At 41.4% G+C, this 14,847-nt stretch overlaps 1 non-coding gene across 1 annotated transcript; it reads left to right on the top strand.

Annotated features, from left to right (window-relative positions):
• Positions 1–9,297: 9,297 nt before the first annotated feature.
• LOC145593233 (small nucleolar RNA R71) lies at positions 9,298–9,402 on the top strand. The gene has a single exon (XR_014102605.1). It is a non-coding gene; the product is annotated as a small nucleolar RNA R71 (small nucleolar RNA).
• Positions 9,403–14,847: the final 5,445 nt, after the last annotated feature.

The following is a 14,847-nucleotide window of genomic DNA, read 5'->3' as shown; positions in this document are numbered from 1 at the left end:
CCGCCGTTCTTCCAAGAGGTATAAACCTGCCAAGGAATGCCGAAGTTACCTCATTCCAAGTTGTCAATGAGTTCAGAGTCAACCTATCAAGCTAATCACTTGCACTCCCCGTAAGAGAAAATTTGAACATACTTAGAAGAATGTATTCTGAAGTCACCCCATTTGCCTTCACAGTGCTACAATACCGTGTGAATTGCTTAACATGTGCAATGGGATCCTCATGCTTGGCCCCGGAGAATTGATGACCCTCGATCAAGGTGATAAGGGAGGGCCTTATCTCAAAATTGTTTGCCTCGGTGGTGGGAGTAACAATCCCACTCGCTTCTTGATATGGTGGAGGGACACCAAACTCTCTCAAAGTCTTGTTCGGATGAGCCATGTCGAATTAGCGAATAGGTGGAGAAGTTGGAGCATTTGTCCTTGGTGATTCTAATGGAATGGTGCCTCCACTAGATTCACTAGAACTAGAATGATCAGACTCAACCTCAACTTACGGCTCACTTGAAGTAGCACCACTAGCTATCGCCCTCTTTTCTCTTCGATTTTCCCTCACAACGTTTTCAAGCTCGAGGTTCAACGGCACAAGAGGAAGTGTCCTATTGCTGCGTTTGGGCATAAACAAAGAAGACTAGATGGGAGATTAGCAGGTTAGTCAAAGAAAACAAAGAAAAATAAAGCTATACAAATGAACTAGTCTCACATATCTCATAAGTTACTCAATGCTTAACGCCACTCCCCGGCAACGGCGCCATTTTGGTAGAGGGAAAGATCGGTCGTTGGACAATCACCCTAAAGCCAAACAATATTTCTACCTAAACCAACCTAAGACAAGTCTAGGGTAAGTAGAGGATCGTATCCACGGGGAATGGGTAAAGAACACCAAGAGTATGGAACGGTTGTAAGCTAATTCTGTCACAAATTGGGTTTTGATTAGTTAACTAATATATAAAGGAACGCTAGGGGAAACGGGATTGAACACCAACCAAACCAAAGAATCAATAACAAGGACAAATCATGAGCACACAAGGAAGATAGAATAGGAAATTAACATTGTCTTCTTTCAAAGTTATGATCGGGGTTTAGTAGGTCGTTGGGACTACCAACCCAAATCAAATTAACTACTTATAACCTAAACTACCCTAATACAAATATAGGGGTAAGTATAGGGTCGAACCCAAGGGAAGCATGCAAGCTAAATATCAAATTCACTAAGCAAGAGTCAAGGAAAGGATAATTTTGTTGGTTTTTGGATAAAAAGTACTAAGACTACAAACAAGCAAATATAAAGAAGATTAAAAATCAAGAGAGAACGACGCTAGGGGTACGAGGGTGTCAAACATGATTAGAAAGAGGTGAATAATGATAGTTATCATGAAAAACATGCCAAAGAACACAAGATCCTACCTAAACAATTCATTCTCATGCAATGGTCTAGGCAAATCAATGAAAAAGCCCTATGCTAATAGAATCATTCTCATGCATCCTATTAGACACTAGCAAAATCAAGAGAATAAAGAGGCACAAATCATAAAACTCTATTTTAACAACTCATTTTCATGCAATCATAAAAAAAAGAGGTGATCTTGATCTAGTTCAAATCATTTTCATGCATTTAACTAGAAGGCAGTCAAATAAAGTGCAACAATAATCTCAAGACATTAAAAATCAAATCTTTCATCAATTTAAGGCATGTATTCAATCCAACCATCGTCATTCTTCCAACATTCAACACATATTTTCCACCCCCTTCCCTTAGCTAAGAAATTAGCCTAGAGAAGGGAGATTAAACATGATGATAAAACTAAATGAAAACAAAATAGACATGGAAGCAAACATGATCAAAAACAATCAAAATACCAAAGATGCCAATCCACAAAATAGATAGAAATAAACAACTAGAGTGCAAATAAACTAAGCTAAGAGAAAGGATTAGAGATTACTAAGTAGGCAATGGTAGAAAGATTAAAACTTGCAAGGTTTCTTGATTGATTGAAATGAAACTTGAACCAAAGTTGCATACATGAAGATAACTTGAGTAATACTACACTTTCTCTCTCTAAGATTAGGGTTTAATTGTCTTCTAAGATAAGGCTAGATGGTCCACTAATCTACCCTACGACCTATATATATAAGTCCTTTAAAAGATACAAAAATACGAAATATCTCTTTCTTTTCCCACCCTTGTGCAAAAAGGGAAAAGAACCTCACCCCCTAGCTTCGAGGCAATCCTTGTTATCATCCCACCTAGGGCAATCTCTCCCGTCTTGTTCCCATTTTTGATTGCCTCACAACATAGCACAAACCAGTACCCCATGTTAAGCCGTCCACTCAAATCCTCCTTTGTGGCGACCCAAAGAGTGAAGAGCTCTTCATGAGAGAGCTTGCTCAAATCCTGTTTGCTGAACACCGCAAACCCCAAGATGCGGTGTAGGATGCGGAGTACCGGATGGATAATTTGGCTAGCCACCGAGTACCGAGTACTAAACTCATCCATGTCGGTAATTGTCCGCCACTAACGGAAAGCGTCGTACTTGGGGAAGAGCTCGGTGGAAGGGGCAAGAAGATCGGCGTCGGGGTTAAAGTCTAGGAGTTCATTTAGACGCCGAAGAGAGATGACATGGCGGGCATTGAAGAGTTGGAAGGAGATTTGGAACTCGTTGTTTCCAACGGGTTCCTTCTTAAAGGAAGCTAGGAACTCGTAGGTGAGTTCCTTGAAGGTTGGGTAATGGCGCTGGATGGACTCACTCATCCCAAGATTATCAAGAAGGGTCCGAAGGTCCTCATCTATCCCCAAGTCACGCATTGAGCGTTGATAGTAGTGTCGGGTGGGGTTAAGCTTGCGTTTGAGGAGTGTTTGATGGATGGGAGCATGGTGTCGGTTCACAAATTTTAAGGTGGGAAGAGAGGATTGTGCTTGGTTTAGATTTTGAGAGGAGGGTTGGGGTTCATCAACTGATATTCTAGGCTCCTTTCTACTCCTTCTCCTACCACTCATCTTCACCAACTTTACTCAACAACCCAAAGAGATACCGAGAACACCACGGAGTGATTCCAACACCCAAAAATACCAAAACCTTCCCACAACAACAACAATTGAAGCCTTTGATTTTGTTATCTGAAAAAGGGGTTAGGAGCAACAACTTTCAAAGACTCAAATATCACAAGCAAGAAACAACTATGAACAACAGTAATCCAGGCCAAAATTTGCAATACTCAATCGCTAAAGGGAGAATCACTAGGCAAATTTCAAAATCAAGCATAAAAAACTCTCAATCAACATACATTTTCAATCTCTCATGCATTAAAAATCTTCAATGGTCAAATTCAAGCTAGTGATCACTCACACAATTCTCAAATCAAGTAATTGCTAGCCAAATTTCATGAAAACAACAATTTTCATCAACAATACTCACAAATCACCAAGAAAATCTCAACAAAATCCACAATTATAAGCTAAACTATCTCAAAATCACACAAAATTCATACAAGCTCAATTCTTGCTTAACAATCCTAAAACATGATTTCATCTAATGAATTAAGACTACAAAGCACTCAAGGATTAGGATTATACCACAATTGAAGAGCTTGAAGACCTCCAAGAGCCTCACGCACCACCACCTCGACCACCAAAGAGCCACCACGAGTTTGGTGAAAAATGGATGATTTTTAGAGGGGAAAGTGATGAATTTGTGAGAAAAGTGAGGGAATGTAAGGGATTTGATGAAATTTCAAGGAAATAAGTGAGTTTAGAGGGGATTTGGGAAATTAGGGCTTGAGTTCTTGAGGAGAGAGAGTAGGAATCGTGAGTGATTTTGGGAAAATGATGAAAGAATCGGGGAAAAAGGAAACTTAAGCCCCGATAAACCCAGATCTGCGCGCCCGCGCAGGTATACTGCGCGCCCGCGTAAGTGAACTACGCGCCCGTGCAGATGGCGACACATGTCGCGCAAAACCTTATGCCAAAATCTGTATTTTTGCCTTCAATCTGCGCGGGTTCTCCCAGGCCTGCGCGCCCGCACAGCCCTCTTCTGCGCGCCCGCGCAGATGTCGCGCACATGTCGCGCAAAAGTTTCTGCCATGATCTGTTTTGCTGACCTTCCCTGTGCGCGGGTTCTCCCAGGCCTGCACGCCCGCGCACAGGGTCTTCATCGAAAGCTTCTCTTTAAATGCTCCTCACTCACTTCCAAGTCTCCAAACCCCAACTTAGCTCCATATATAACACAAAACGTCCTCCAAATTCCCTCCAAACACGCACCAAAGATGCAAGTGCCTACAAGAATAGAGGAAAACCGGAAACCATAAGACAAAAATCAACCAAACAACCTACTAAAAACATAGAAAATAGTAAAAAAAAAAAAAAAAGATTCAAAAGCCGGGTTGCCTCCCGGGAGAGCTTCTTTATAAGGTCATTAGCTTGACCATGATGAAAATCCATTCAAAAGGGTGGCTTTGGACCCAAAGGGTCTAGCCTCAAACACTCAATCACACCAACTTCCTCCTTGCAGAAATAGTGCTTCAAACGAGAGCCGTTCACCATGAATTTGTTCCCGTCGGCATCCAACTCAAAAGAACCATAGGGAGTGGTCTTTGATACAACGAAAGGCCCCGACCACTTCGATTTGAGCTTGCCCGGGAACAAACGAAGCCTTGAGTTGAAGAGTAAGACTTTTTCCCCAACTTTGAAGCTCTTGTTCCGGATATCTTGGTCGTGCCACTTTTTTGTCTTCTCCTTGTAGACTCTTGAGTTTTCATAGGCATCATCTCTAAGCTCCTCGAGCTCGTTGAGCTTCAACAACCTCTTTTCACTCGCCAACGACAAATCCATGTTTAGCTCTTTGATGGCCCACCAAGCTTTGTATTCTAGCTTGACCGGCAAGTGGCAAGCCTTCCCATACACCAACCTATAGGGGGTTGTACCAATGGGAGTCTTGTATGCCGTTCGAAGAGCCCAAAGAGTATCGTCAAGCTTTAGGGACCAATCTTTCCTTGATTTGTTTACCATCCTCTCGAGGACATTCTTGATTTCACGATTTGACACTTCCACTTGCCCTTGTGTTTGAGGATGGTAGGGTAACCCAACTTTGTGATGGACACCATATTTCTTGAGGAGAGCTTCCAATTGCTTTTTGGCGAAACGAGACCCTCCGTCACTGATTAGAACCCTTGGTACCCCAAACCTAGGAAAAATTATCTTCTTGAGAAGCTTGAGAACAACTTTGTGGTCATTGGTAGGAGAGGGTATAGCTTCTATCCACTTCGTCACATAGTCAATCGCTACCAAGATGTAAAGGTTCCCACATGAAGAAACGAACGGACCCATAAAATCCACTCCCCACACATCGAAAGGCTCTACCTCAAGAATACCTTGTTGAGGCATCTCGTCCCTCTTAGTGATGCCACCACTTCTTTGGCATCGGTCACATTGCATGATGAATTTGTGAGTATCCTTGTGCATTGAAGGCCACCAAAGTAGAGATTGGGAAATTTTTGCTACCGTCTTGTCAACACCACCATGTCCCCCACATGGTAGTGAGTGACAATGCTCAAGGACCCCCTCAAATTCATGGTCGGGAACACATTTCCTAAATAGACCGTCACCACATTGCTTAAAAAGGTAGGGATCATTCCAAAAATATCTCCTCACTTCTTTGAATAACTTTTTCCTTTGTTGAGAAGAGAATTCCGGAGGCACTACTCCACAAGCAAGGTAGTTGGAAATATCTGCATACCAAGGTGTAGAAGACGCTACCATAGCCATTAGAGCTTCGATCCCCATCTCATCATTGATCGGAAAAACCTCCTTGTTTTCAATTGGAAGCCTTGACAAATGATCTGCTACATAATTTTCCGCTCCCTTTTTATCTCTCATTTCCATGTGAAAATCTTGAAGAGAGAGAACCCACCGGATCAAGCGAGGCTTCGCTTCCTTTTTAGTCATGAGGTATCGGACCGCAATGTGGTCCGTGTACACAATGACTTTGGAACATATGAGATAAGACCGGAACTTATCAAAAGCAAAGACCACGGCTAGCATCTCCTTCTTCGTTGTTGTATAGTTCTTTTGAGCTTCATCAAGAGTTCTACTTGCATAGTAGATGACACATGATCTTCCTTCCTTCTTTTGACCAAGGACGACACCTACTGCAAAATCACTCGCATCGCACATTAGCTCAAAAGGCAAGCTCCAATCCGGAGCTTGCACAACAGGAGAAGAGATGAGAGCCTCCTTGAGCTTACGAAATGCCTCAAGGCAAGCCTCATCAAAGCTAAAAACAACATCTTTCTTGAGTAGTTCGGTCAAAGGTTTGGCGATTGAGGAGAAATCTTTCATAAACCTCCGGTAGAAACCAGCATGCCCAAGAAAAGCACGTACTCCCGTGACGGAAGTAGGAGGGGGCAATCTCTCAATCACCGAAACTTTGGCCGGATCAACCTCAATGCCATTTTTTGAAACTTTATGACCGAGGACAATGCCCTCCTCGACCATAAAATGGCATTTTTCCCAATTCAACACCAAACTCGTCTCTTGACACCTTTGCAAAACTCTTTCAAGGTTAAAAAGACAAGTGTCAAAAGACGAGCCACCAACACTAAAATCATCCATGAAAACCTCAATTTCTTTTTCAAGCATTTCGGAGAAAATAGAAGTCATGCATTGTTGAAAAGTAGAGGGAGCATTGCATAATCCGAATGGCATTCTTCGGTATGCAAATGTCCCATATGGACATGTGAAAGTAGTTTTCTCTTGATCGCTTGGATGGATAGGGATTTGGAAAAATCCGGAATATCCATCCAAGAAGCAAAAGAAAGCGTGGTGAGAAAGCCTTTCAAGCATTTGGTCCATGAAAGGGAGAGGAAAATGATCTTTCTTTGTGTTTTTGTTCAATCTCCTATAATCAATACACATTCTCCACCCGGTCACCGTCCGGGTGGAGATTTCCTCTCCCTTTTCATTCTTGACAATGGTCATTCCACCCTTTTTGGGAACCACATGAACCGGGCTCACCTACTTGCTATTGGAGATAGCATAGATGATGCCCGCCTCACGTAGTTTCAAAATTTCTTTCTTGACAACCTCTTGGAGGTTGGGGTTCAACCTCCTTTGAGGTTCAATGGAGGTGGAATGATCATCCTCAAGATGAATACGACGCATGCAAAGAGAAGGGCTAATTCCCTTGATATCATCAATGCTATACCCTATCACATCCTTGTATTTTCTCAAAACATCAAGCAATTTTTTCAAATTAAGTTCATCAAGGGTAGCATTGACAATAATAGGGTATTTTTCCTCCTCGTCAAGATAAGCATATTTCAAAGAAGGGGGGAGGGGTTTGAGTTCTACCTTGGGAGGAGGCTTGGAACTCTCCTCCGATTTTTCCTCCATTGATTCAAGCTCAATTTTTCCTTGTTCATTAACTTCCTCCTTTGAGGATTCCTCCATTGCCATGACAAATTCTTTGGCTTCTTGAGAGTGGAACTCTTCATTGCATGTTAGAGCTTCCACAATTGGATCTTGAGGCTTCATCATAACCCTTCCCAAACGGTCCAACTCCTCATTCACAACATCAACCCGGTAGCACTTTTCAACCATAGGGGTCTTTAGCAACTTGGAGAACTCAAAAACTATCTTCTCATCGGCCACTTCACATGTGATGGTGTTGTTTTTGCAGTTGATGACCGCCCCCAAAGTCCTAAGAGCTTCCCGACCTAAGATCAAAGGTGAATCCACATCTTCCTCCATGTCCATCACTACAAAGTCACAAGGCACATAGATGTGTGCCACTTGAGTTGGAACATCCTCAAGTTCTCCACAAGGTAACTTCACCGAGCGGTCGGCTAGTTGAATGGTCTTCCTTGTAGGGATCATCTCAATATTGAGTTTTTGAGCAATGGATAAGGGGATTAGACTAACACTTGCTCCAAGATCGGCCAATGCACCCCTAGCTTCCATGTTTCCAATTTTCACCGACAAAGTGAAACTCCCCGGATCTTTCTCCTTCTTGGGCATTTTATGTTGAACAAGAGCACTCACTTGGTGTGGAAGGGTGATAAGCTCATCATTGAGCTTCCTTTTGTTGGTGAGGATGTCCTTGAGAAATTTGGAGTAAGATGGCATTTGTGTCACTACTTCAAGAAAAGGGAAATTGATGTGCAAGTTCTTAATCACACTTAGAAATTTTGCAAACTTGTCATTCAACTTCCTCTCCGCAAGCCTACTTGGAAAAGGAAGCGGTCCATCAAGGTTCCTAGTTTCACTAGGAATTAAAGTTGTCTTCTCGTTGTTGAGCTTCTTCTTCTCCGAACTTCCTTCGACCTCTTCACCTTCTTCTTCCTCACCTCTCCTATCTTCATTCACACTCCCTTCTCCTCCCTTCTTTCCCTCACTATCCCCCTCATTTGGACCATCATAGGAAGTTCCCGACCTCAAAGTGATTGCCTTGCATGTATCGGGTTTTTGGTTATGAGAAGGGTTAGGTTGTGGTTGTCCGGGTAGTGTTGATGGTGAATTGAAAGGAGCCCTCTCGGCCAATTGAGCTAGTTGTGAATTGAAAGGAGCCCTTATTTCTTGCATTTGTTGCCCAAAAGTTTGCATTTGTGCATGCATGGCTTGAAGGAGTTGTGTAGGTGTTGGCTCCGCTTGAGGTGCTTGTTCTTGATTTCTTTGGGCCCCTTGGGTTTGATTGTTGTATTGGTTTTGGTTGTTGTATTGGTTGTTCCTAGGGTAGCTTCCTCTTAGGTTTTGGTTTTGAAATGGAGGTGGATTTTGGTATTGGGGGTTGGAATTGTAAGAAGGTTGAGCTTGTTGGCCCCATTGTTGAGGTTGAGATGCAAACTCGGGTGGTAGTTGTCTCCAAGCTGCTCCACCACCACCTCCTCTAAAACCGTCTTGTCTTGTGTTGTATGCCGCCACATGCTCGGGGCTCAAACCTCCACAATAAGAAGTATCATGGTTCGTTCCTCCACAATTTTGACATGAGAAAGAGTTGACTTGAGAAGAGCTTGCTCCACCACTTGAGCTTGCATTAACACTTGTGTTCAACTTTGAAAGGCCTTTTGTGAGTTGCTCAATTTGATGTTGCAATTGATCGACCTTCTCCAATTCATACATCCCACCTTTCTTCGGTGCACTCCTTCTTCTACCTCCCCAAGAGTAGTTCTTTGCTACCTCCTCGATTGTTGCTTCCACTTGATTTTGAGGGATCTTGATTAGTTGTCCACCCGCCCCCGCATCCAAGTTGGCTCTAGACATGGGCTCCAAACCATCGTAGAAAAACCTCATGAGCAAACTTTGATTGTATTCATGGTGAGGACATGCTTGTACCAACTCTTTGAACCTCTCCCAAGCTTCATTAAGACTCTCATCCGCTTCTTGTTCAAATGATGCAATCTTCCTTCTCATCTCGGCGGTCTTCTCCTCGGAAATGAACCTCTTCAAGAATGCCTTAACTACCTCCCTCCAAGATGTGAGTGAGTTAGGCTGCACTTGCTTCAACCACTTCTTTGCTCTACCCGAAAGAGATTGTCGAAATAAATGCATCCGGATGTACTCTTGAGAAACTTGGTTGGTTTGAATCATGGCACATAGCTCAAGGAACCTATCAAGGTGCTCTATGGGATCTTCACTTGTAGAATCCGAAAATTGCTCCGATTGAACCATTCTTGTATATTGGGGATGAATTGTGAAGTTAGTCTCCGTGACGGGTAGAAAAATCCCTCCCGTGAGCTCATAATCCTCCGGATTACCAAACTCACGAAATAAAACATCATCTTCTTGTCCCGCCATTGATTCACTTTGCGAACTAGAAGAGTGAGAATCACTCCCACTATCAATTATAGCACCAAGTCCTCTCCCTTCTTCTTCAAAAAGCCTACTGATTTGTCTCAAAGTTTGGTTGATTTCTTGGTCAATTTGATGGGTAGGTGGTCCTTGAGATCTTCTAAGCATTCACCAAAGCTAAGCAAACAATTAGCAATGACAAGTATGATAGAACAAAACAAAACAAAAAGAAAGCAATTAAAATTACTCTAACAAAAGCAAATCAGACACCAAACAAGCCGCTTCCCCGGCAACGGCGCCAAAATTTGATTGGGGTTTCGTAGGTCGTTGGGACTACCAACCCAAATCAAATTAACTACTTATAACCTAAACTACCCTAATAAAAATATAGGGGTAAGTATAGGGTCGAACCCAGGGGAAGCATGCAAGCTAAATATCAAATTCACTAAGCAAGAGTCAAGGAAAGGATAATTTTGTTGGTTTTTGGATAAAAAGTACTAAGACTAAAAACAAGCAAATATAAAGAAGATTAAAAATCAAGAGAGAACGATGCTAGGGGTATGAGGGTGTCAAACATGATTAGAAAGAGGTGAATAATGATAGTTATCATGAAAAACATGCCAAAGAACACAAGATCCTACCTAAACAATTCATTCTCATGCAATGGTCTAGGCAAATCAATGAAAAAGCCCTATTCTAATAGAATCATTCTCATGCATCCTATTAGACACTAGCAAAATCAAGAGAATAAAGAGGCACAAATCATAAAACTCTATTTTAACAACTCATTTTCATGCAATCATCAAAAAAAAAAAAAGAGGTTATCTTGATCTAGTTCAAATCATTTTCATGCATTTAAACTAGAAGGCAATCAAATAAAGTGCAACAATAATCTCAAGACATTAAAAATCAAATCTTTCATCAATTTAAGGCATGTATTCAATCCAACCATCGTCATTCTTCCAACATTCAACACATATTTTCCACCCCCTTCCCCTAGCTAAGAAATTACCCTAGAGAAGGGAGATTAAACATGATGATAAAACTAAATGAAAACAAAATTGACATGGAAGCAAACATGATAAAAAACAATTAAAATACCAAAGATGCCAATCCACAAAATAGATAGAAATAAAAAACTAGAGCGCAAATAAACTAAGCTAAGAGAAAGGATTAGAGATTACTAAGTAGGCAATGGTAGAAAGATTAAAACTTGCAAGGATGCTTGATTGATTGAAATGAAACTTGAACCAAAGTTGTATACATGAAGATAACTTGAGTAATACTACACTTTCTCTCTCTAAGATTAGGGTTTAATTGTCTTCTAAGATAAGGCTAGATGGTCCACTAATCTACCCTACGACCTGTATATATAGGTCCTTTAAAAGATACAAAAATACGAAATAAAAAAAAAAAACTGAACTTCAGCGGTGCGCGCCCGCGCATATACACTGCGCGCCCGCGCAGATGTTGTGCGTGCGCCCTTGCAGATCTTGTGCGCCCGCAGATCTGTGGGTACGGGGATTAGACCCATGGATGCGCGCCTTCTCTCAGCGGTACTGCGCGCTCGCGCTTGAAGAGTGTGCGCCCGCACACAAGGCGCACACAACTCCCTGTTTTGGCTCTGCTTCTGCTGCTGTCTTGTGCGGGTTCTCCCAGGGCTGCGCGCCCGCACATAACAAAGGCGCGCTCCCACACACAAAGCGCGCACAAGGCGCGCAAAACCTTCTGTTTGAGTTCTGTTCTTGAAGCCTTCCTGCGCGGGTTCTCACAGTGATGCGCGCCCGTACACAGGGGATTTTGGGGGTGAATTGCTCTTCTTCCAATGCCTTGATTCCTACAAAACAAAAACAAAGAAAACAAGGAGAAAGGAAAAACAAAGAAAAGAAGAACAAAAAGGAGAGAAAAGGGGGACAAACAAGGTACAAATGGGAGGGAAAACTCGTAAAAAGAACACTAAATCGTGGCATAAATGCCACTCATCAAGTTACAACATAAGTATTTCCTAGATTAAGCACCAAAATAACAAGGATTAAGCATCAAGGATAGGAAGTGGGTTTCTAGCTCGAGTTTGTCTCTCGATCGTTCCGAACTAGCATGAAGCACAAATAATTGGGATTTCTAACCTAGTTACCACACTAAAGCATCCTACTCAATGAAACCAAACATCCATAGTCATGAAGGTAGTATAATCTAATTGCATGGGAAAGGACTCACTCCAAATCCCCATCTTTCGATGTGAGAAGAGGGATGAACACATGAGTATAAAGTGGCCATCAAAATACACATGCGATAATCAATTCAAGCACAAACAACTATCAATCCAAGGTAAAACATGAATAAATCCAAGTCAATCAACCATCGCTTGGTTGGGTTTTCACCCAACCCCTAGCTAAGAAACCACTCACTAAACATGGTAGAAAGCAATCTAACAATTAAATCTAGGGTTAACATGAAAACAATTAAACTAGGAGAGAGATTAGATAAGGATGATTAAGCATGCAAGAACAATTAACAAATATTAAGCAAGACCTAAGATTAATCAAAGATAAAATCAAAAAATTAAATAGCAAAGGAGAGAGAAAGAGATTACTTAATAAGCTTCAAAGTTGAGAAAATGTTGAAATTGATGGAACAAACTTCCAATAATTCTTATAAATGATTGAGTTTTTGAGAAACTAAACTAAGGGAGAGGAAAACTATGAACTAATTAAGAATATAAGCCTAAAGGAATTTAGAAGGAAGAAGCCCCCTTACAAATGTGCTCCCAAAAGCTACTTATAATCCCCAATTACATAGTAAACTCTGCAATAGAAAGTTCGCAAGGCCTATTGGGCGCGGCCTCTCCAAGGCCTGGAAAGGCCGCTCCTAAGGACAGGAGAGGCCGCTCTATGTCTTGGAGAGGCCGCTCCAAACTGGGGAGAGTTGGGGCAGAATGCTCCGTAGCAGAGTGGAGAGGGCTCTCCGAAAAGGTGGAGAGACCGCTCTAGGTGGAGAGGTCGCACACCTATGTTTGAGAGGCCTCTCCGCATCTCTTCTTTCAAATCCGCGGACCTAAGTGGCGGGTCATGGACGCGGGCCAAAAGGTGGCGGCCCAACCGAGCCCAACTTGGGGCTCAAGGTTGGGTGCCACATGGTTAGATCACAATGCATGTGAGTTGCCTTGGAGAGCAAGTGAGGAAGTGTTCCTCACTTAACCATGTGACACTTGTTACTTTGTTATTCCTTGGTTTATTTAACTAAGGATTGAATTCAACATTCTTTCTATGTGGGATCTTTTTGTGAAAAAGTCCCACATTGAAATATGAGTGGAATTCACAAGGAAGCACTCCTTATAAATAGCCAAAGCATACCTTGGGATTGTTCACTTGAGTAAGATGTTAAAAAAGGCATCTCCATTGAGAAAACCTTTAAACACATATAATTACTCGAGTTTAGGTCGGGCTTAACTAACCTCTAAGCATTGGACCTTGTCGGGGTTGTGTTGTGAGTGGACTTCCGTTAGACATCTTCGTGTAAGTGAAGCTAAAAGCTTTCCAAAGTAAAAGCTCTTGTTGAGAGCGAAGCACGCATCAATGGTATTAATTTTTCCTTAATTCTTGTTGTTTAAGTTAATTATGCTCTGTGATTATATTAATTGTGAGTGTGGTCTTGGCTCGGGTTTTCTTCTGCGGTGAGTTAGACTCATCGAAACCATACAGCGGCATCCGAGCCTTGCTCATTTATTTTTATAAAAGTAATTTTCAAGGTGTTTTTATGGCTTAATTTTTCTGGTGCTAAGTTGCTAATTAGATTAGTAGCTCGGTTTTATTATTTTTAAGCCCGTATTAGAGCTGTCTTCAGCCTAGAACTCATATTTTCGCCCAAAAATAGTGAATTTCGGGTGGAAAACGTATTCTGGAAATGAATTTACCCTTTCAGATCCGTGTTTTTGGCTAAAATCCGACCAGAAATGCCTTTTTCGAGGGATTTTTCGTTTTGACGAAAAACTTTTAAGTCTTTCGAACCTTGAATCTTAATGACATATTTATGGTGGTTATGTATTTAGTTCATTCCTTAATTTTTCTGCAATTTTAAACCTCTTTAAGCATGGTTACTTTGTAGAAATTGGTGTTTGAAAGATTGGTTCATATTTTCACATAATTGCAAATCCATTGCATTAAGTGTGAAAAATTTGTTCTTTGAGGCTTCTAAGTACTAAGGATTCAATATTTAATTGTTTTAAGTGATTGAAACTTTGAGTTACTAAATTCCATGATTTTTTTGTTGAACATTTGATTTAATCATGTATTAAGTTGATTAGAATCATAAAGTTTGAATCATGTGATATAAATTTCATTTATCTTCATGTTGGAAGATATAATTTTTCAAGGATTCACAAGTTAAAGTTGGAATATTTATTTGAATATTTGTGTTCATAATTCCAACTCCCCTTTATTTTGTCAAAATCTCATGATTAATTTAAATTAATTGAATTAATAATGTGTTATTACCCTTGTTCATTTTATTGCACCAAGTTAAACCAATTTTATGAAAGAATGGTTCTTGGAAATAATGAGTTTTTAATTTAAGTTAGACTTGTATTAATTTTTCATTTTGGCTCATTTTATTAATTCTAAAATTAATTTGGAGTTAATTAATTAGTTACGCAAAATTGGGGTTAAAAACCCGGGGTGGTGAGGGCAAAATGCCCCTTGGCGAGCCGGGCTGCATCCCAAACGTGGCTGTTGCCATAGCCTCGACTAAGGTGCAGCCCAAATGTGGCTGCTGCCATAGCCAGCAAACACAGCTGCCAGCCAAAGCAGCACCAGCACCATGGTGCGGCAGCAACACTGGCCATATGGGCTGTTGTGCATAGGCTCGGCTGGCCGTGGTTGCTTGCGTGTGGTTGAGCCTTTTGGTGCATGCGTTGCTTGGTGTGGCTAGGTGTGCGCACAACCCCTCACTTAGCGCTTGTGCCTCATTTTAAGGCTATGTTTATTTGCAATTTTGTCGTTTTAATTATTTTAATTAATTATTTTGGTTCTAAATATTTTAATTAAAATTTTGAGGCTAGGCCTCGATTTTGA

This window comes from Chenopodium album, chromosome 18, assembly GCF_948465745.1.
Source record: "Chenopodium album chromosome 18, dcCheAlbu1.1, whole genome shotgun sequence".
Classification (NCBI taxonomy): domain Eukaryota; kingdom Viridiplantae; phylum Streptophyta; class Magnoliopsida; order Caryophyllales; family Amaranthaceae; genus Chenopodium; species Chenopodium album.
The sequence above is the reverse complement of the archived record's forward strand: the minus strand, read 5'-3'. Positions and strand labels throughout refer to the sequence as shown.